We start from the raw sequence: 24,452 nt of genomic DNA, 5'->3' as shown, positions 1-24,452 counted from the left end.
ACTTTCCCAAATGACACTAGACCATAATCCAACGAACTCCTAAAACTCAGGTGTACACCAGGACAAACTTACAAAGTTCAATACGGTAAAAATACCCACTCGGTCAAACAAGACTCCATACGAGGTGCACTGATTGACGATACTCTAACTAGAGACCTAACCAACTATATCAACACTCACATAAAGAACATGACCGGATACAACGCCATCATAAGAAAACAGACAAAGCTCGAGATCAAGGACATAAGCAAGTACCCAAATCAACATACGACAATATCCAACAATTACAATCAAAGACTTGTCATTTCTTAAGCAAATGCGAATACAGAAAATTAAACATGCATAGGCATAAATCGGAAAAGACAATCTGTTTTCATATTGATTAAACATTAAAATTGATCCAGTTTTCTAAAGGATCTAAGTTTGATTGTAGTTTGTCTACCTCGTCTAGGTATAGGTCGTTCATGGTTTACTAACTCACTATAGATCAATTGCATCATATAATAATTTAAGTATTTTATCGTGAGTTTTCAAACCAAAATCACATGATAATAATTATAATGTATGCAGTATACACAATGATATAAAATTAATTATTCATTAATCGCATAAAAATGTGATATTCGTTTTCAAAAATAAAACATTATTTTCCATCCATAATCGAACGCAATAATCTAATCTCATCTCTCGTAAGACAAATACATATTTTTCCAAAAAAGGAAATATTCATTAGAAAGGAAATAAATATCGATGATCACTTACCAATTAAAATGATACTTCCTTGCATATATATAAAAGTACAAATAAAATATTAATTAATATATACATATTAATCCACCATTAATAAAATATATACTAATTAATGATCAATAACATTAGAAATTAAACATTAATTAATATATATATATATATATATATATTAATTCAAAATTAATAAAATATATACTAAATAATAAATAATAATAAAATTTTAAACTATTTAAAAACCTTTTAACAAAATAATATTAAAACTTTTTAAATAAACCAAATTTAAATTGGGATGCATATATATTTTTTTATCTAAAAAATAAATAATTAAAAAAAACATAACAAAGGGGCATCCGCGAGCCCACCTCCCATCCACGGGAGTGGGGGCGGTCGTGCCTTAACCGCAAAGGCTGCAGCCACCATGGTGGACGCAAATCCGCGGCCTCCACACTGTGGACGCAGGACTCTGCGACCACCATGGGGTCGCAGGTCCCCGCAGCCACAGTGGGGTTGCAAGCCTCTGCAGCCACTTTGCAGCCACCATGGGGTCACGAGGCTCTGTGGCCACCAGTGTGGTCGCAGACCTCACAGGATGCGAGCCAGCAGAGGGTAGGGGCCCCTCCAAAACCCAATCCGCCCTAGAATAAAAATTTCAATTTTAAATTTTATTTTATTATTAAAACAAACTTCTAAAAAAAAAGAAACCCCAGTTTTCTTTTAGTTCACAGTCTCATACAAAGACTAAAATATTTTTCCAGAATGTCAAAGGTTATAAAATATTCAAAAATTGATGAGTAACCAACCAGACCCACATAAGAAAATTTCCTCAACCAAATATCATATTTGGGCAAAATGAATCAATTCTCACACATGATTCAACCAATTTTGCAAAATCACAAGCTAATATGCATAGTTTTAAATCCCAAACAGTAAGTTTGTTTGGAAACAAAGGAGACAATTAAAAATCCTACCTCCATATGCAATCCTGGAAGAGTCCAACCTGCAAGCTCCAGAAATTCCTCCTTCCACAAATGCCCCCCAAAAAATTTCATACCAAAAATATTTTTCCCAATTATCTCCAAAATAATCCCCCCCAATATTTTTCCAAATCCTAGGTTAAATGAGAAAAGTTTGACCAAAAATTCATTTTTGGATTTAAAATATTTTCATTTAAAATAAAATCCAAAAAATCATTCTTTCAAACTATATCAAATATATATTAAACTTGTTTTTCTAATTAAAATTTATTTTTTTAAATAATTGAAATCAACCTTTCTATTTCCAAAATGCCAAAGAGATTAAATTAATTCTCTTTCAAATAAATTTAAATTTTTTCTTTCCAAAAGCATAAACTGAATAAATTTATCATTTAAAATTAACCATTTAATCGAACTTGCTACCAACTTGAATTGAGCAATTCTAATTAACGATAAATCGCATAAAAGAGAACCTATTTAATTTAGTCCCTAAAACACTAATGCGTAAACACACATTAAATCAAATTAAATACTAAGGATTAAATACTCAATTTAACCACACACAAAACACGCAACCCAAGAAAGCCAAACAGACAGACGACCTACATACCCCACCAAAGGGGATACTGACGGACGACTGGCGACACTCACTTGAGCATGACTATGATCCAATGAGGGTCTTACGACCACCTAATCCAATTTCTAAGCGTCAATGAGGACACTCAAACCTGCGAATCCAGGTGGAGACGAACCTCGTACCTATGCGGTATTGTACCTGCAATCTCCTACAACCAAAAGTCATACATGCATACATATATATATTGAAAGTGTTAGCCCGAAATTAATAACACGAATCAGGAGAACTAATAAGCTTACATACGAATTGATGTGAAAACCACATTAACCGGTACGCACAATAATCAAAACATCTGACTATAACATGATAACATGATAAACTAACCAAGGTCAAACTGAGATTAGAATCTGATTAGGGCAGGGGTACTACACGCAGCTACTAGGAAGAGTCGTGCCATCCACTCCTGTTGTCATGGTTGTCCAAAATCTCTAGGAGGATCAATCAACCAGCTAAATTGCATAACACAATCATGGACCCATCTTGTGTGTTAAGCAGCGGCATCACCCAACTTGACTTCTAGAGACTATAGTAGCAACTTTCAAAGGTGGCAACAATAGATTTCAGAGATCATGTTCTATTACAGAGCATCGACTGGTGATTTCCTCTATACTTCAAACTTCTGACACTCCTTTGTTTGATCGCACACTACTTACAGACACATCCACATAACATGGCAATGTATAGATGCACATGCAATGATATGTCTCTAAAAAACCTCTCAAAATTTCATCGCCCAACTTTGGCAATTCCAAACATTCTCCAACAATTATGTGATCATTTCAATTGTGTTGACTCAACATGTCAATCTTGACAAACTCAACAACAAACATAATGCACTCATAAACATAAGCATTGAAGAATTTGCACAATGGAATCAAGCGTAGAACCTAGCTCTAATACCAATAAAAGGTGAACTACAGAGAAGGCTGAAATTGCCAAACGAAGAAAACTCACACTCTATTTAATTATAAACTCACATAACACCCAAATTCACATAAAATATGGTATTCTACATACCCCCCCCCCCAAAGCTTGCACTCTTCTAGAATATTTACACTAAAATATGAAACTTCCATATCCGCAAAATCTAGAACAACCTTACCAACATTATGTAACTACTATAATTCAAAATCTTAACCAAATTCCAAATATGCTAAAATCAGTTCACGGAAACTAAAATCTAAATGTTTGTTGCTCATACATCATAGCCTCTAGAAGAATAGGTGTTTCCATCACTACTCTCCAAATGTCAAAGTTATCCTTCAAAAACCATTATATAGCCCCTTCACCGCCTTACTAAATGCGTCTGCAAAATATTAAAGCATGTGCAATAAATCATGCCTACCGCTTTGTATGCCCTTAAAGCATGTGCAATAAATCATACCTCTTCCATGGCTTTAAATACTGTCCTTCAAAAACTTAAGAAAATTCCCCTCGCCCAACTCGGCACCCAAGCATAGAAAATCTTAATGTGTGTGTACTTGTATCCCAACAAATAGTAGTAGTCATCTAAATTCCAGTTTAATCCACTTGTCATGTTCCTCGCTCTTCTAAGCGATCATTGTAAATTCACACATATTACTTGTGCAATCTCAATTCTCCCTCCACCCTACAACTCACTTGTTTCATGGCTTGCCAACCTGTCTATCCAATCCCTACTTCTACAATTAGTTACTATCATCATTCTTGTCACGTCATCCATAACCCCCCTCACTGCTTTCGCGGCCAAGTCATCAACCACTACATTCCCTTCCCTTTATATATTACTAATTTTAATGTCCTCCAAAGATTTAGTTAAAATTCTGATGGGTGATAGCCATTTATTTAACCTCTAATTTGTCGTTCTTTCCAAACCTCCATACCACTGTTGAAGGAATAAACTGCCATAAGCTTGCAAACAAACTTTTCTTATTTTGTTTGGACCAGATACAAAACCAATCCCTCAAGCTTTGTGGTAATGATCCTTACAACTCTAGCTTATTCAAAAAGTATTTCCAACGACTCTCTATGTATGGGCATAACAACAAGAGAGGATCTACATTTTCATTGTGGTTTTTACACAATGAACATCTGCTTGGCCCTGCAATTCCAATTCCTATCCTGAGTTAGAATCCTATTCTAGATTGCCAACCATGAGAAAGCCCCTGTCTTTAGCAAACAAGATTTACCCCATGGTAATTCCTTCGGCCATTGGTGATCTTCTACTATAGCCTCCTTGATTTTATACCCTAACTTGACTTTATACCTACCATATGTCGAAGCACACCACCTAATTATGTCTTGTTTGTATGACCATATCAGTACTCTACTTTTCAGTATTTCATTCAAAGCATTCTTCTGATCTTGGGGCACATTGATATCATCCAATGATTTCCATTCCCATCTTACTAAACCATTGTATCAGACCACATTCACATAGTCACAAATCTTCCACCCCCATATTCTGATTGTCTCTTCCTTAACTGCATCTAGGTGAGGATTGGAGTTGAGTGTTGAATGACCCCCCAAAGAGTCCTCCCAAAACAAAGAGCTCCTACCATCCCTAACTTCCCATGTGATATGTTTGGTAATAGCCTCCCTACAATCAAGAATAAAATTCCAAATTGCAGATCCTCTTGCGAGATTACTGACACTTAGGATTCTCAAAGGTTCATATGAATCTGGAAACTTCTCAAAATTTGAACCCATCGTCGATCTCCATTGCAATACATAATCCAGACTAACTTTGCTCCCATTGCAATATTCATAATATTCAATTGTCTCACTCCTGCTCCTTTAGCTCGTTGTTGTTAGCAAATCCTATACCAGGATAGCAAAGGTATTTTATGTGTCTCCTTCCTCCCATTCCAAAAGAAACGCCTCATAAGCTAAATAAGGATATCTTTCACTAATTTGGGTATCTTCGTACAAGACATTGAATATATTGGCATAGCTATCAACACGGCTTTTAACATCAAAATACGGTCTGTTGAGGTTAACCACCTCCCTTTCCACATCTCTATTTTCCTCTTACAATTGTTGATTACATTCTCCCAGTAGCATTTTTTTTTTAACACACCCAAACAAAGGCATCCCCAAAAACCTTCTTGGAAGGCTGGCAATCCTCAATCCCGATATTCTTGCAATCTCTCTTTGTAGGCTTGGTTGTACATTAAGAAACAATACTTCAGGCTTTTTCTATTTGATATTTTGACCAAAAGCTTTGTTAAAATCATTCAATTAACTCCTAATATTTTTGGCTTCCACTCTAGTTGTTTTTCCAAATAAGATAGTATCATCAACAAATTGCTAATGTGTTGTTGCTTCTATTCTAGTCGTAATCTCAATTCCCTTCCATAGACCTTCTGATATGAGATGAGAGATAGTTATCCCCAATGCTTCAGCCATAATAATGAAGAGGAAGGGGACAACGGCTTATTGAATACCTCTAAAAGACCCAAAGAAACCTTGAGCCACTCCATTCACTAATACCAAAACTTTGTTCTGTTTATACAACTCTCAATCCACACGGTCCATTTGCTTCCAAACCCAAATTTTCTCAGTACACTTAGTAAGAAATGTGTATCCACCCATTGGCTTTCAGTATATCCAGTTTGATCACCATATTGGGGTCCTAGTTTTTCTCGCAATATGAATAGCCTCATGAGCTATAATAATCCCTTCAACAATTGATCTACCAAGAGTAAATCCACTTTGCTCATCTGAAATCACCTTCTTAAGTATCTTTTTTAATCGATTTGCAATTATCTTGGCGGTTATTTTATACGTTGTGCTACATAATGCAATAGTTTGGAAATCTCCAAAATTTAATACCTCCTTGTTCTTTGGAACTAATGTAATGAAAGTATGATTGAGGGTACCAAGCATTGTAGTTCTTCAAGATTCCTCCACCGCTTTATACAGATTATCACAAATGATATTCCAGAAGACCTATAGAATTCTGTGGGGAAATCATCCAAGCCTGGGGCCTTATCCAATCCAATTTGAAAGATGGTCAGCCTCACTTCTTACATGGTGATCGGCTTATATAATTCCACATTATCTTCTTCACTGATCAGAGCTGGAATATGATTTAGGAAATCTTCCCATTCCCTACCATGATTTGAAGTAGCACGATTTAATATGGACTAAAAGTATTGCACTTCCTCTTGATTCACTTCCTCCATGGACTGTCTTTGAACCATTTCCTGTTTTATCTCCAATATCATATTCATGCTTTTATTTGTCACTGTTGTTCTATGAAAATACTGTGTTCTTATCACCTTCCAGCCAGGTTTCTCTAGATTTTTGTCACCAATGCGATTCTTCCTTGGCCAAGATCTCAGAAAGCTCTACTTTCAACCTCTACTCCATCTCAAAATCATCCTTGACCATCCCTCTTACAATACCCTTCTGCAATTCGGTTAACTACTCTTCAACCCGAACCTTTTCGATGAATATATTTTTGAAGTGATCCTTGTTCCAAACCTTTAGCTTGTTCTTGATATGTAGGAATTTTTTACTAAGTAGATACATCTTGGAATTGTGCCCAGCTCTAACTTCATCTTGTTGATGCAAATAGCATCGGTTAGATAAAATCTAATACAAATCCATTTACATCAAATGAAGAATGGCATTAATGCAGATATATATGTTCGATCTTGGAGATGTATAAATATATATGAATTAATTATTATTACTTCATATGTATATTAATATATATTGATATATCATTTCTATATGCATGATTTATACTATATCGAACCCCTTCATAATTATCAAATTGCACTTAATAATGATGCCACCAATATATTATCGGATGTTATTAGTAATACCCCGATTAGTTATCGAGTATGTTTTGTTTATTTATTGCCACTGATTGATATAGTTATTGGGCATGTTTAACTACCACTAATTGGGAATCGGTTAAGGATATCATAGTTACCAATATATAGTATCAAGTTATGCATTGACACTGATACACATATCGGTTAATATGAAACATGTAATGGCACCGATTTATATCGAGTTAATTAGCAATGTGTTGTTTGGGTAAGCAAAAGGACATAACCGACCAAGGTAACACTTGGTCTCCCCTCATTGCCATATATAACCCGATTCATTTGCTTGGAGAAGTGCATCGAAATCAATTAATGTTCTCTTTCCATCTGCAGCAAAGAAAAAAAATCAGACATATTACATTGTGAATCAAACAAATTATAAGTACACTACATTGTGTGTGTCTATATATATATATATAACTTGTTCTTCAAATTGAAAATTGCATATACATTTACATGGTATCAGAGCTATAGTTGATCGAACCTACGGTTATTTGATTTTGTGAATAATTTAATAACAAGGTTATATACTACATCACATTTCTCAAATGGCCAGCGCTATCAGATTCGAAGATGGACTCGGAGGTGGCGATGATTTTTCAGCTTGGAAGTTCAGAATCAAGATGATCTTAAAGGAGAACAAAGTGGATTCATTTGTTCAAACTGAAAATGCACAACCTGAAAATGAACCTGACAAAGCAGCATGGATTGAGGGAAATGAAAAGGCCATTAAAATAATAGTTGATGGGGTGAGAAACAACATAATGCCCATCATAAGGAAACATCAGATGGCCTATAAGATGTTCAAAGCACTTGAAAGCACATTTGAGATATCAAATGCAAGTTGAACTCTGGCATTAAAATGAGAGATAAATCATATCACCATGAACAAAGGGGAGACAATCAACGCCTACTTTATGCGGATATCAGCCCTAAGAGATGAACTAGCAACTCTTGATTACGAGATCCAAAGCAAAGAGTTAACACTCATTGCTCTAGATGGGTTGCCTAGTGGATGGAGTGCATTCGTCCAAGGCATCAATGCAAGGTCCAAATATCCTAAGTTTGAAAGATTAAGAGATGATTGTCTCCAAGAAGAATCAAGATTGAACAAGATGGGGGAATAAAACAAAAGAACATAGACGAAGACCTTCAAGTCCTAAATACTAACACAAATAAGAAAACCAAGAAGAAGCAATTTAGGAAGAGGAAAGGTCGTCAAGGCAAGAACACTTCAAAGAAAGACCTGTCACATATTCAATGCTATAGGTGTGACAAATTCGGGCACTATGTTGCAAAATGTCCGGAGAGAGCCAAACTTCAAGCCACATTTGCCAAAGCAGGAAAATCCAAAAGAGAAGATGACTCTGAGAACTATGTCCTCTACTTAGCACTTACAAGCAATGCAACAAACAAGTCTAACTCTTGGGTGATCGACAGTGGCTCATCCAGACACATTACAGGGTTTAGAGAAGTGCTAGATTCCATGATAGAGGAGAATGATGAAGAAGTGACTATCGGAGATGATTCCTCACATCCAGTCAGAGGAATTGGATCCTGCACCATCAAATTGAAGACAGACATATCATTGCAACTCGAAGGAGTACTATATGTCCACGGCATCAAGAGAAATCTAGTCTCCATATCAGCACTAGAAGATAACAGATACAAAGTAACCTTCATGAAAAACAAGGTGTTGGCTTGGCCGAGGAATTCTTCCATCAAGAAAGCTAAAGTCATTGGTCAAAGATGAGGCTATTTGTATGAGCTATGCACATAGCCCAACCTAGCCCTAATTCATGAAGCGACAAATGCAAATGAAGTTTGGCATAGAAGACTAGGCCACCTGAATTATAGAGTTGTATCATCTATGGGAAACCTTGTCACAGGTCTACCTAAGTGTAATGCCCCGCCAGGAACCCTAAAGGATTGCAACACTACAAGGCAACTAAAGGGAGAAAAAAAATTTGTTTAAGATTAAGTGAATTAATCATAACTTGCATAATAATAATAACACAAGCGGAAGTCTATCATTGACATCCTAAAGGGTTACCAACGAAAATTACTTCTAATTAAAACCACATCTCAATATTAATCCAATTATCCATCTAAATTAGGGAAAGTCAATTACGATAAAATAACTCAAATTCATAAATTGATTTCCAAAAGATAGATTTAAAGAGTTACAACATATATACTTCCAATGATTCATTTATACATAAGATGAAAGATAATTGAAACAACATACATCCAATGATCTTTAAATTACAATATTCCATAAATTACATGGCTTCCATAGAACAATAAAGTACAAAGGTTACAAAGTTGCTGATACAATGACCACACGGGCCTCAAAGGTACAATATCGAGAACATGAGTTGCTACACGAAGCAAGAACCAAGATACACCAGCGAAGCCAATCCTCGCATGAAGGTAAGAACAAGATATCCGATGGCAAGTGGCACTACCACCCGACCATGTGATCCCATAATGGAACCACCCCACCGTGCTAGGAGATAGCAGAAGACCCTCAAGCAAGCAAGATAAGTACAACAGTACACATGACTCCGCAGTACACAAGGGACTCAACTCACAAAACACTAGCGACCCTAAAGAGAGAGTGTCATCACATGGCTTAAGATGGTTACCCTAGGTAGGTCTCCATAGGTCCCGGCCCCCATCTTGGGTTATCCTGGTAACCTCTCCCGAACCCCCGGCTCCATCTAAGCATCATGTGGACCCTACCAACCTTTCGTGAGGTCAAGGTGGTAGGTTTGCCATTCCAGGCCTTCCCAAACACCTTGAGCCTATACAAGCACTCAACCGTGTGCGGGGTACATTATCTTAATTAATTTAATAACTACCCACCCCCTAATCAAATTATTAGGTTATCACTTAATAGCTGACTTTCGAGGAGTTATTCTGCCATCCACTTCGGGTGCGGCCCCCGCCCAAAAGCCACTCTCTCTACTAGGACACTAACTGGATAAGACTCTCTATGAGAACTCTATGGTGGGATTGACAACCATATTAATCCAGACATAACACAGGTGAAGGACTCACAGTTACAAACCCAGGGTTGACCATTAGGGACATAACACATAATGGCTCACATCCTCAAGGTTTAAACATCGACACCTGACTAAGGGGTAAACATCAATGACATAATGACAATTTTAACAATATTGCAACGACATTTAAACAATTAGACTGCAAATAGTAAAAACACAAGATCCTACACAAGCAATCTTTCTTTTAAGCAGTCAACAACATAAAATGCTTGCAATAAGGATTTCTGGAATTAAAGAAATCGCATCTATTTAACATAAAGAAATGATGAAGTCACATGTCTAATAAGGTTGAATTTGGAACCACATTTAAAATTTTAAACCCCCAACCAGTTGATGATGATAAAATTACAATTTACCCAAATCGACTATAACCAAATCAACATTTAAATCAAATTAAACAGATATATATAAACTAATATAAAATAATTCCAATATGATACCTATTCATTGAATATAATATCATATGATTATATTACATTACTTGTATAAAGAACATTAATATTGAATTTATCCAATTTCACCTTTATTCCAAAAGTTAATAATAACTTCCATATAATTTCTATATATTTTTCCAAATACAAAAAAAAAAATAGATCTAATCCCTAAATAGAAGTACTATTAATTAACATTAATACCATCATTACTAACAAATAACTTTAGCATTATTATTTAATATTAAATAATAACAATATTATTATTATTCTTAAATAACAACACATTATTATTTATTATAAAAAAAATAACTTTATTTATTATGTTTTAACAACTATATATATATATATATTTTTTTAAACTAAAAAAAATATATATTAAAAAAAATTTAAACTAAATTCACGTGGGGCCCAAGGCTCCCACGGCAGCAAGTGCTGCTAACCCCAAGTATGAGGAAGCAGCGCTTGCTGCAACCTCATACTTGGGGAAGCAGTGCTGCTGCTAACCCCAAGATGGGGAAGCAGCAAGTGCTGCAGGGAGAGGCTGCGTGGGCTGGGTTGAGCCCAGCTCCCCGCCACCGCCCCCAATCCCAAACTAATTTTTTTTTTTTTTTATAAATTTTTCTCTTTTTTTTCAATCAAATTAAATTTTGTTTTTATAAAACTTCTGGGACAAGAAAGGATACCAAACAGAGATACAGAGATGAAAATCTCTGTAAAAAAAAAAATAACAAACAATCCTCCAAACAATTTTATTTTTTTTAACAAACATTTAAAAAACAATATCTCAAACTACAAACAGCAAAAGCCATGAATTTCTTGCACAAACAAAATGAAGAACATAAATTAAATTATGAAATTACTTGGAGAGTTTGAGTTTGAAATTTGATAACCAAATTGATGAGATTCTTCTTCAACAATCTCATGGCAAGCAAAGACTCAACACCTAATACTCATAAACCAAACTTTTAACAATAAACAGAGAATTGGAAGAAAGCATGGATTTTTAAAAATAGACAAGAAGGATTCAACCAACCTCTAGAGTTCCCAAGAAGAAGTTGTGTGCTTCAGCAGAATTTCAAGCTAATTCAAAACCCAAATCCTCCTTTCAAGAAATTTTTCCAGAATTTCTTTTTTTTTCCTCCAAACAAGCATATCCTCTCCAAAAATATTTTCAAAGGTAAAAATAGTAAAAAAAAATGTTTTAACCTAATCTTCTAGATTGAAATATTTTTCTATTTAAAAACATTAAAATAAAACAATTGACTTTTTTTTTTTTTCTTTTTTTCATATTCCTCTAAAAATAAATGGGAATTCTTCCCTTTTTTTTTTTTTGAAAGAAAAATACATTTTTCACATATAGAAATTAAATCAACTTTTCAACTAAAATGGAAATCAATAATTTAACTTTATTTTGTATTTATTAAAAGCAATTAACTTTATTTATTTTACTTCTTCCATTGGATTTAGACATGATTACTTTTCCAAATTAAACAACTATAAATTTAAATCTAATAAATTAATCAATTAAGCTTGGTTCAAGATATAAAGGCATAATAATGAATAAATTGCTTATACCAACAATGAATGACAACTTAAAATTAAATAAGTAACCGAACCACTATGGCACGCAAACCGAAAAAAAAACAAAAAGACTCGAAAGTCGAACAAAAGGGATGGACGACCGATAGACGACACTCACAAGAGTAGACTCAGGGTAAGAACTAGGGTCAACAACTATCTCCTCCACTTCCATCGGACATATAAGGCACGCTCAAACCTGTGAAGCCAGGTGGAGACGATACCCCATACCTACCCGGTACTTGTACCTGCAATATCCTACATCATCGAATCACACATGCATGCATATAAATATAGAATACACGGCATGCACACCGATGAAGGAGAATCGCGATGTTCCCTGTCTCACCGAAATAAGTGAAGGAAAATCGTCCCCTTGCATCCAATACAATTGCAGACATGCAACATAATATGACGCATCGCCTAGATAAAGTAAGATGTCAGTACAAAGCAATAATCCATGAAATACTAGAAATCACCAGTACTGAAATACTGAAAATAACTCATGCATCTAATATCCAGATAAACAGGAAATAATATCAAATACGTCTGAAAAATGTCGAGCAATAAAGTGTCAACTGAATAGTAAACTGCAACATAAAATCAGTCTAATAAGTTTGATTCAGAAGGGGTACTACATTGGGACCTCTCTCCTCCTAGGAGACCTCTCTCTCTCTATCTCCTCTGCAACGTGCTGATGCAACTCCCCAACTTGAGCATGGATGGGCTGCTCACCTTCAGGCCTAGGGCCTAACCTAGCTAGAACCTCCTGAAACATCTGCCTCAGCTCTTCCCTTTCGGGAACCTGCTCTTCTACATGTCGTGATTCCTGATGCACTGACTGATCCTGCTCCACACTCACATGAGCGAGTGGTGGCGAAGGACTATGGCGTTCTGAACCTCGACCCCGTCCCCCACCTCTACCTCTATTGTGGCCACCAACACGGCCAACTCCCTTAGCTTTCCTAACCATGACCAAAACTGCAAAAGAGAGAATGGTTCAGATCAATGACAAGGATAAAGCAAGGGAAATCCAAACACTAAGATCTACACACAAGGTCAAACTGAATGGGCTCACTACAATCCCAGAGTACCCAAAGTTGAAACATGGCTCTGATACAGCTCCCTCGAGTCACATCAAGGACCTTTTGAGGACCAACCCTCCCTTCTTCGATGGTCGAGGCACAGGTCTCGAGGCAGAGACTTGGTTGATTAGTTTGGATAGATGTTTCGCTATGTTCCCATATAGTAGCAACACCCGAACGAGATGTGTGATCATGCGTCTCGATGATTTTGCTTCGATATGGTGGAAGTTAGAGGAGGAGAAAATTGATCTGAGTATCAACACCGTTTCTTGGGAGATTTTCTTAGAGAGATTCAGAGCACGGTTTCTCTCACCGCAGTGGAGGCAGACTCAGGCAGATGAGTTCTATGCATTGCGGCAGTTTGGTATGTCTGTTGACCAGTTCGAGCATAGATTCTATGAGCTGAAACAGTATGTCGGGATTGGCAACGATGAGGCTATGCTTGTACAACATTTATTGAGAGGCTTTAATGATCGCATTAGTGGAGGGGTTAGAGTTTTTGAGCCAGCTTCAGTGGAGATAGCGGTGGCGAAAGCCAGATTGGTTGAGCAGAGCCTCATCCGTGCACATAGTGGACAGTCAGGAGTTCAAATAGGGAGTATCCCTTTCAGTGGGAACAGAGCTCGTGGGAATCAGTCCCAGTCCGCGGCACCATTCAGGACTCCTCAGGCACCCGCTAAGGGTGGACAGCAGCAGCAACAACAGCAGAAACCGAAACAGTCTCAGGGCCAGCAAGGTGGCAACCCTCATCATAGAAGGAACAGGAACTGGCAGAGGAGCAAACAGGGTTTTCCAGGACAGTCTTCTCAGAGTGCATCTCAGGCCCCTAGCAGGGGAAACTTTCAGCAGTCCAGTGGGCCGACTGGAGGTAGAGGACCAGGTAGAGGAGCTTGCTACTCTTGTGGGCAGTTTGGTCATATAGTCGTGCAGTGTCCTCAGCATTCCCACCAGATGGGGAGTCAGAGGCCAGCTGCATCAAAGCCTACAGTAGGGGATGCTGGTAGATCCCATAGAGTATTTGCAGCGGTTGATGACCGCCAGGCTGAGCATCAGGGGACAGTTATTGAGGCCGCAGGTGTGTTGTGTGATATCCCTATCTCAGTGCTTTTTGACTCCGGTGCATCGGATTCTTTTATTTCTTCGTCCATTGTGGAGCGGTGTGGACTCGCGTCTGCTAAGCAGGCGGATAGGTGGCAAGTAGAGTTGGCTATCGGGGTGCGCGTGTTCGTAGATGCCTTTGTTCCTAGTTGTGAGTTGGATCTAGGTCCCTTTGTGACTTCTGTTGACCTTCGTGTCATTCCTTTGGGATCCTATGGAGTAGTGTTGGGGATGGATTGGTATCCGGATGTTAGACCCGTGTTGGAGTCCGGAAGGCCTTTAGAGGGTAGATTTTCTGGGTATAGTCTTGAGGCGGATGGCCTTCTACGTCATCTTGGACGGATCTACGTACCTCCTTTGGAGGGTCTTCGCACTTTGATCATGACTGAGGCCCATCGTGCACCTTATTCGGCACATCCAGGTGTCAAGAAGATGCATGCAGATCTTAGACAGATTTATCATTGGGCTGGCATGAAACGTGACATTGCTGATTTTGTGTCGAAGTGTTTGGAATGTCAGCGAGTGAAGGCGAAGCATTAGCACCCAGCAGGGCTTTTACAGCCTAATATAGTACCGTAGTGGAAATGGGACATCATTTCCATCGATTTCATTATTGGGTTGCCTATTTCTTCACGTCGTCATGATGCCATCATGGTCATTGTTGACAGGTTGACGAAGGTTGCTCATTTTGTTCCTATCCGAGCTTCCTATACAGTAGCAGTGGTGGCTCGTGTCTTCTTGGAAGATGTGGTGAGATTGCATGGGATTCCGAGGCGGATAATCTCTGATAGAGATCCAGTCTTTACCTCAGCATTGTGGACCTCACTTCAGCGTGCTTTGGGGACTCAGTTGAATTTCAGTTCAGCTTATCACCCAGAGACAGATGGTCAAACTGAGCGTGTGAATCAGGTTTTAAAGGACATGCTTCGCATTTATGTTATGGACCAGTAGTCGCGTTGGGAGGATTATATTTATCTAATGGAGTTTGCTTATAACAATGGATATCATAGCTCCATAGGTATGTCTCCCTTTCAGGCATTGTATGGTCGTCCTTGCCGTACTCCGTTGAGTTGGGATCGATTAGAGGACAGGGCGCTTATAGGACCGGATATTCTTCGAGAGATGGAGCAGCAGGTAGAGTGGATTCGTGAGCATTCGGTAGCTGCACAAAATAGGCAGAAGGAGTATGCAGATGCTCACAGGGTAGATCGTCAGTTTTCTGTTGGCGACCGTATTTTCTTAAGAGTGCATCCGCGAAAGAGTCTGATCCGTTATGGAAAGGGTTCTAAGTTGGTGCCTCGTTTTGTTGGCCCATTTGAGATCCTTGAGAGGATAGGACCTGTTGCCTACCGTCTTGCCTTGCCACCGAGTCTATGGTCATCTAAACACTCTACTGTCTTCTGACGACAGTCCACCTGAGCATTGTGAGATGATAACCAATCCATCCCCAACACTACTCCATAAGATCCCAAAGGAATGACACGAAGGTCAACAGAAGTCACAAAGGGACCTAGATCCAACTCACAACTAAGAACAAAGGCATCTACGAACACGCGCACCTCGATAGCCAACTCTACTTGCCACCTATCCGCCTGCTTAGCAGACGCGAGTCCACACCGCTCCACAATGGACGAAGAAATAAAAGAATCCGATGCACCGGAGTCAAAAAGCACTGAGATAGGGATATCACACAACACACCTGCGGCCTCAATAACTGTCCCCTGATGCTCAGCCTGGCGGTCATCAACCGCTGCAAACACTCTATGGGATCTACCAGCATCCCCTACTGTAGGCTTTGATGCAGCTGACCTCTGACTCCCCGTCTGGTGGCAACGCTGAGGACACTGCACGACTATATGACCAAACTGCCCACAAGAGTAGCAAGCTCCTCTACCTGGTCCTCTACCTCCAGTCGGCCCACTGGACTGCTGAAAGTTTCCCCTGCTAGGGGCCTGAGATGCACTCTGAGAAGACTGTCCTGGAAAACCCTGTTTGCTCCTCTACAAGTTCCTGTTCCTTCTATGATGAGGGTTGCCACCATGCTGGCTCTGAGACTGTTTCGGTTTCTGCTGTTGTTGCTGCTGCTGTCCACCCTTAGCGGGTGCCTGAGGAGTCCTGAATGGTGCCGCTGACTGAGACTGATTCCCACGAGCTCTGTTCCCACTGAAAGGGACACTCCCTATTTGAACTCCTTACTGTCCACTATGCGCACGGATGAGGTTCTGCTCAACCAATCTGGCTTTTGCCACTGCTATCTCCACTGAAGCTGGCTCAAAAACTCTAACCCCTCCACTAATGCGATCATTAAGGCCTCTCAATAAATGTTGTACAAGCATAGCCTCATCGTTGCCAATCCCGGCATACTGTTTCAGCTCATAGAATCTATGCTCGAACTGGTCAACAGACATACCAAACTGCCGCAATGCATAGAACTCATCTGCCCGAGTCTGCCTCCACTGCGGTGAGAGAAATCGTGCTCTGAATCTCTCTAAGAAAATCTCCCAAGAAACGGTGTTGATACTCAGATCAATTTTCTCCTCCTCTAACTTCCACCATATCGAAGCAAAATCATCGAGATGCATGATCGCACATCTCGCTCGAGTGTTACTACTATATGGGAACATAGCGAAACACTACTCCATAGGATCCCAAAGGAATGACACGAAGGTCAACAGAAGTCACAAAGGGACCTAGATCCAACTCACAACTAGGAACAAAGGCATCTACGAACACGCGCACCCCGATAGCCAACTCTACTTGCCACCTATCCGCCTGCTTAGCAGACGCGAGTCCACACCGCTCCACAAAGGACGAAGAAATAAAAGAATCCGATGCACCGGAGTCAAAAAGCACTGAGATAGGGATATCACACAACACACCTGCGGCCTCAATAACTGTCCCCTGATGCTCAGCCTGGCGGTCATCAACCGCTGCAAACACTCTATGGGATCTACCAGCATCCCCTACTATAGGCTTTGATGCAGCTGGCCTCTAACTCCCCGTCTGGTGGGAACGCTGAGGACACTGCACGACTATATGACCAAACTGCCCACAAGAGTAGCAAGCTCCTCTACCTGGTCCTCTACCTCCAGTCGGCCCACTGGACTGCTGAAAGTTTCCCCTGCTAGGGGCCTGAGATGCACTCTGAGAAGACTGTCCTGGAAAACCCTGTTTGCTCCTCTGCAAGTTCCTGTTCCTTCTATGATGAGGGTTGCCACCATGCTGGCTCTGAGACTGTTTCGGTTTCTGCTGTTGTTGCTGCTGCTGTCCACCCTTAGCGGGTGCCTGAGGAATCCTGAATGGTGCCGCTGACTGGGACTGATTCCCACGAGCTCTGTTCCCACTGAAAGGGACACTCCCTATTTGAACTCCTTACTGTCCACTATGCGCACGGATGAGGTTCTGCTCAACCAATCTGGCTTTTGCCACCGCTATCTCCACTGAAGCTGGCTCAAAAACTCTAACCCCTCCACTAATGCGATCATTAAGGCCTCTCAATAAATGTTGTACAAGCATAGCCTCATCGTTGCCAATCCCGGCATACTGTTTCAGCTCATAGAATCTATGCTCGAACTGGTCAACAGACATACCAAACTGCCGCAATGCATAGAACTCATCTGCCCGAGTCTGCCTCCACTGCAGTGAGAGAAACCGTGCTCTGGATCTCTCTAAGAAAATCTCCCAAGAAACGGTGTTGATACTCAGATCAATTTTCTCCTCCTCTAACTTCCACCATATCGAAGCAAAATCATCGAGACGCATGATCGCACATCTCGCTCGAGTGTTGCTACTATATGGGAACATAGCGAAACACTACTCCATAGGATCCCAAAGGAATGACACGAAGGTTAACAGAAGTCACAAAGGGACCTAGATCCAACTCACAACTAGGAACAAAGGCATCTACGAACACGCGCACCCCGATAGCCAACTCTACTTGCCACCTATCCGCCTGCTTAGTAGACGCGACTCCACACCGCTCCACAATGGACGAAGAAATAAAAGAATCCGATGCACCGGAGTCAAAAAGCACTGAGATAGGGATATCACACAACACACCTGCGGCCTCAATAACTGTCCCCTGATGCTCAGCCTGGCGGTCATCAACCGCTGCAAACACTCTATGGGATCTACCAGCATCCCCTACTGTAGGCTTTGATGCAGCTGGCCTCTGACTCCCCGTCTGGTGGGAACGCTGAGGACACTGCACGACTATATGACCAAACTGCCCACAAGGGTAGCAAGCTCCTCTACCTGGTCCTCTACCTCCAGTCGGCCCACTGGACTGCTGAAAGTTTCCCCTGCTAGGGGCCTGAGATGCACTCTGAGAAGACTGTCCTGGAAAACCCTGTTTGCTCCTCTACAAGTTCCTGTTCCTTCTATGATGAGGGTTGCCACCATGCTGGCTCTGAGACTGTTTCGGTTTCTGCTGTTGTTGCTGCTGCTGTCCACCCTTAGCGGGTGCTTGAGGAGTCCTGAATGGTGCCGCTGACTGAAACTGATTCCCACGAGCTCTGTTCCCACTGAAAGGGACACTCCCTATTTGAACTCCTTACTGTCCACTATGCGCACGGATGAGGTTCTGCTCAACCAATCTGGCTTTTGCCACCGCTATCTCCACTGAAGCTGGCTCAAAAACTCTAACCCCTCCACTAATGCGATCATTAAGGCCTCTCAATAAATGTTGTAAAAGCATAGCCTCATCGTTGCCAATCCCGGCATACTGTTTCAGCTCATAGAATCTATGCTCGAACTGGTCAACAGACATACCAAACTGCCGCAATGCATAGAACTCATCTGCCCGAGTCTGCCTCCACTGCAGTGAGAGAAACCGTGCTCTGAATCTCTCTAAGAAAATCTCCCAAGAAACGGTGTTGATACTCAGATCAATTTTCTCCTCCTCTAACTTCCACCATATCGAAGCAAAATCATCGAGACGCATGATCGCACATCTCGCTCGAGTGTTGCTACTATATGGGAACATAGCGAAACACTTATCCAAACTAATCAACCAAGTCTCTGCCTCGAGACCTGTGCCTTGACCATCGAAGAAGGGAGGGTTGGTCCTCAAAAGGTCCTTGATGTGACTTGAGGGAGCTGTATCAGAGCCATGTTTCAACTTTGGGTACTCTGGGATTGTAGTGAGCCCATTCAGTTTGACCTTGTGTGTAGATCTTAGTGTTTGGATTTCCCTTGCTTTATCCTTGTCATTGATCTGAACCATTCTCTCTTTTGCAGTTTTGGTCATGGTTAGGAAAGCTAAGGGAGTTGGTCGTGTTGGTGGCCGCAATAGAGGTAGAGGTGGGGGACGGGGTCGAGGTTCAGACCGCCATAGTCCTTCGCCACCACTCGCTCATGTGAGTGTGGAGCAGGATCAGTCAGTGCATCAGGAATCACCGCATGTAGAAGAGCAGGTTCTCGAAAGGGAAGAGCTGAGGCAGATGTTTCAGGAGGTTCTAGCTAGGTTAGGCCCTAGGCCTGAAGGTGAGCAGCCCATCCATGCTCAAGTTGGGGAGTCGCATCAGCACGTTTCAGAGGAGAGAGAGAGAGAGGTCTCCTAGGAGGAGAGAGGTCCCAATATAGTACCCCTTCTCAATCGTACTTATTAGACTGATTTTATGTTGCAGTTTACTATTCAGTTGACACTTTATTGCTCGACATTTTTCAGACGTATTTGATATTATTTCCTGTTTATCTGGATATTAGATGCATGAGTTATTTTCAGTATTTCAGTACTGGTGATTTCTAGTATTTCATGGATTATTGCTTTGTACTGACATCTTACTTTATCTAGGCGATGCGTCATATTATGTTGCGTGTCTGCAATTGTATTGGATGCAAGGGGACGATTTTCTTTCACTTATTTCGGTGAGACAGGGAACATCGCGATTCTCCTTCATCGGTGTGCGTGCCGTGTATTCTATATTTATATGCATGCATGTGTGATTCGATGATGTAGGATATTGCAGGTACAAGTACCGGGTAGGTATGGGGTATCGTCTCCACCTGGCTTCACAGGTCTGAGCGTGCCTTATATGTCCGATGGAAGTGGAGGAGATAGCTGTTGACCCTAGTCCTTACCCTCAGTCTACTCTTATGAGTGTCGTCTATCGGTCGTCCATCCCTTTTGTTCGACTTTCGAGTCTTTTTGCTTTTCCTCGGTTTGCGTGTCATAGTGGTTCGGTTACTTATTTAATTTTAAGTTGTCATTCATTGTTGGTATAAGCAATTTATTCATTATTATGCCTTTATGTCTTGAACCAAGCTTAATTGATTAATTTATTAGATTTAAATCTATAGTTGTTTAATTTGGAAAAGTAATCATGTCTAAATCCAATGGAAGAAGTAAAATAAATAAAGTTAATTGCTTTTAATAAATACAAAATAAAGTTAAATTATTGATTTCCATTTTAGTTGAAAAGTTGATTTAATTTCTATATGTGAGAAATGTATTTTTCTTTCAAAAAAAAAAAGGGAAGAATTCTCATTTATTTTTAGAGGAATATGAAAAAAAAAAAAAAAAAGTCAATTGTTTTATTTTAATGTTTTTAAATAGAAAAATATTTCAACCTAGAAGATTAGGTTAAAACATTTTTTTTTACTATTTTTACCTTTGAAAATATTTTTGGAGAGGATATGCTTGTTTGGAGGAAAAAAAAAGAAATTCTAGAAAAATTTCTTGAAAGGAGGATTTGGGTTTTGAATTAGCTTGGAATTCTGCTGAAGCACACAACTTCTTCTTGGGAACTCTAGAGGTTGGTTGAATCCTTCTTGTCTATTTTTAAAAATCCATGCTTTCTTCCAATTATCTGTTTATTGTTAAAAGTTTGGTTTATGAGTATTGGGTGTTGAGTCTTTGCTTGCCATGAGATTGTTGAAGAAGAATCTCATCAATTTGGTTATCAAATTTCAAACTCAAACTCTCCAAGTAATTTCATAATTTAATTTATGTTCTTCATTTTGTTTGTGCAAGAAATTCATGGCTTTTGCTGTTTGTAGTTTGAGATATTGTTTTTGTGTTTTAGTAGAGTTATGCTGGCAAAATTTTGCCAAGCTTTTACACAAATAGTTTGTTCCTGGTAATTTCCAGTTTTAAAAAAAAAAAAATTATGAGTTAAATTTCTTCTTGTCCATTCTTGTTTGGGCAAAGAAAATCAATTGGGGAATAGAGATCAAGCTTGTTCCCATTCAATTTGATTTTAGGAATGAATTGGGCTGATTTGGGTGAATTTTTCTTGCCTCTGTTTTGTCACAGAAGTTTTATTGCTGGTAAAAAATTTTATTACCAGTGACTTATTTAATATATCTATTTGTTTTAAATGTTTGTTAAAAAAAATAAAATTGCCTGGCGGATTGTTTGTTATTTTTATTTTTACAGAAATTTTCATCTCTGTATCTCTATTTGGTATCCTTTCTTGTCCCAGAAGTTTTATAAAAACAAAATTTAATTTGATTGAAAAAAAAGAGAAAAATTTATAAAAAAAAAAAAAATTAGTTTGAGATTGGGGGCGGTGGCGGTGGCGGGGAGCTAGGCTCAACCCAGCCCACGCACCCTCTCCCTACAGCACTTGTTGCTTCCCCATCTTGGGGTTAGCAGCAGCGCTGCTTCTCCAAGTATGAGGTTGCAGCAAGCGCTGCTTCCTCATACTTGGGGTTAGTAGCACTTGCTGCCGTGGGAGCCTTGGGCCCCACGTGAATTTAGTTTAAATTTTTTTTAATATATTTTTTTTTCAGTTTAAAAAAATAATAATATATAGTTGTTAAAACATAATAAATAAAGTTATTTTTTTTATAATAAATAATAATGTGTTGTTATTTAAGAATAATAATAATATTGTTATTATTTAATATTAAATAATAATGCTAAAGTTATTTGTTAGTAATGATGGTATTAATGTTAATTAATAGTACTTCTATTTAGGGATTAGATCTATTTTTTTTTTTGTATTTGGAAAAATAGATAGAAATGATATGAAAGTTATTATTAACTTTTGGAATAAATGTGAAATTGGATAAATTCAATATTAATGTTCTTTATACAAGTAATGTAATATAATCATATGATATTATATTCAATGAATAGGTATCATATTGGAATTATTTTATATTAGTTTATATATATCTGTTTAATTTGATTTAAATGTTGACTTGGTTATAGTCGATTTGGGTAAATTGTAATTTTATCATCAACTGGTTGGGGGTTTAAAATTTTAAATGTGGTTCCAAATTCAACCTTATTAGACATGTGACTTCGTCATTTCTTTATGTTAAATAGATGCGATTTCTTTAATTCCAGAAATCCTTATTGCAAGCATTTTATGTTGTTGACTGCTTAAAAGAAAGATTACTTGTGTAGGATCTTGTGTTTTTACTATTTGCAGTCTAATTGTTTAAATGTCGTTGCAATATTGTTAAAATTGTCATTATGTCGTTGATGTTTACCCCTTAGTCAGGTGTCAATGTTTAAACCTTGAGGATGTGAGCCATTATGTGTTATGTCCCTAATGGTCAACCCTGGGTTTGTGACTGTGAGTCTTTCACCTGTATTATGTCTGGATTAATATGGTTGTCAGCCCCACCATAGAGTTCTCATAGAGAGTCTTATCCAATTAGTGTCTTAGTAGAGAGAGTGGCTTTTGGGCGGGGGTCGCACCCGAAGTGGATGGCAGGATAACTCCTCGAAAGTCAGCTATTAAGTGATAACCTAATAATTTGATTAGGGGGTGGGTAGTTATTAAATTAATTAAGATAATGTACCCCGCACACGGTTGAGTGCTTGTATAGGCTCAAGGTGTTTGGGAAGGCCTGGAATGGCAAACCTACCACCTTGTCCTCACGAAAGGTTGGTAGGATCTGCATGATGCTTAGATGGAGCCGGGGGTTCAGGAGAGGTTACCAGGATAACCCAAGATGGGGGCCGGGACCTATGGAGACCTACCTAGGGTAACCATCTTAAGTCATGTGATGACACTCTCTCTTTAGGGTCGCTAGTGTTTTGTGAGTTGAGTCCCTTGTGTACTACGGAGTCATGTGTATTGTTGTACTTATCTTGCTTGCTTGAGGGTCTTCTGCTATCTCCTAGCACGGTGGGGTGGTTCCATTATGGGATCACATGGTCGGGTGGTAGTGCCACTTGCCATCGGATATCTTGTTCTTACCTTCATGCAAGGATTGGCTTCGCCGGTGTATCTTGGTTCTTGCTTCGTGTAGCAACTCATGTTCTCGATATTGTACCTTTGAGGCCCGTGTGGTCATTGTATCAACAACTTTGTAACCTTTGTACTTTATTGTTCTATGGAAGCCATGTAATTTATGGAATATTGTAATTTAAAGATCATTGGATGTATGTTGTTTCAATTATCTTTCATCTTATGTATAAATGAATCATTGGAAGTATATATGTTGTAACTCTTTAAATCTATCTTTTGGAAATCAATTTATGAATTTGAGTTATTTTATCGTAATTGACTTTCCCTAATTTAGATGGATAATTGGATTAATATTGAGATGTAGTTTTAATTAGAAGTAATCTTCGTTGGTAATCCTTTAGGATGTCAATGATAGACTTCCGCTTGTGTTATTATTATTGTGCAAGTTATGATTAATTCACTTAATCTTTAAAAAAAAAAAATTCTCCCTTTAGTTGCCTTGTAGTGTTGCAATCCTTTAGGGTTCCTGGCGGGGCATTACACTAAGTTGAAGCAATATCATTCACAGGCATGCAAGGGATGTGCCCTAGGTAATAATATCAAGGGTGCCTTCCAAAATAGTACTAGGAAGACAAGCAAAGTTTTAGAGTTAGTTCATTATGATGTATGTGGACCTATGTGTGTACCCTCTCTAGGGGGATTTTTGTATTATGTAATATTTGTTGATGACTACTCTAGGAAAACTTGGATCTACTTTCTGAAGTGTAAAGAATCAAAAAAGATCCTCAATAGGTTTAAAGAGTTTAAATCACTAACAGAGAACTACTCAGGAAATAAAATTAAAACCCTAAGAACT

The sequence above is a fragment of the Cryptomeria japonica genome, chromosome 11, assembly GCF_030272615.1.
Source record: "Cryptomeria japonica chromosome 11, Sugi_1.0, whole genome shotgun sequence".
Taxonomy (NCBI): domain Eukaryota; kingdom Viridiplantae; phylum Streptophyta; class Pinopsida; order Cupressales; family Cupressaceae; genus Cryptomeria; species Cryptomeria japonica.
The sequence above is the reverse complement of the archived record's forward strand: the minus strand, read 5'-3'. Positions refer to the sequence as shown.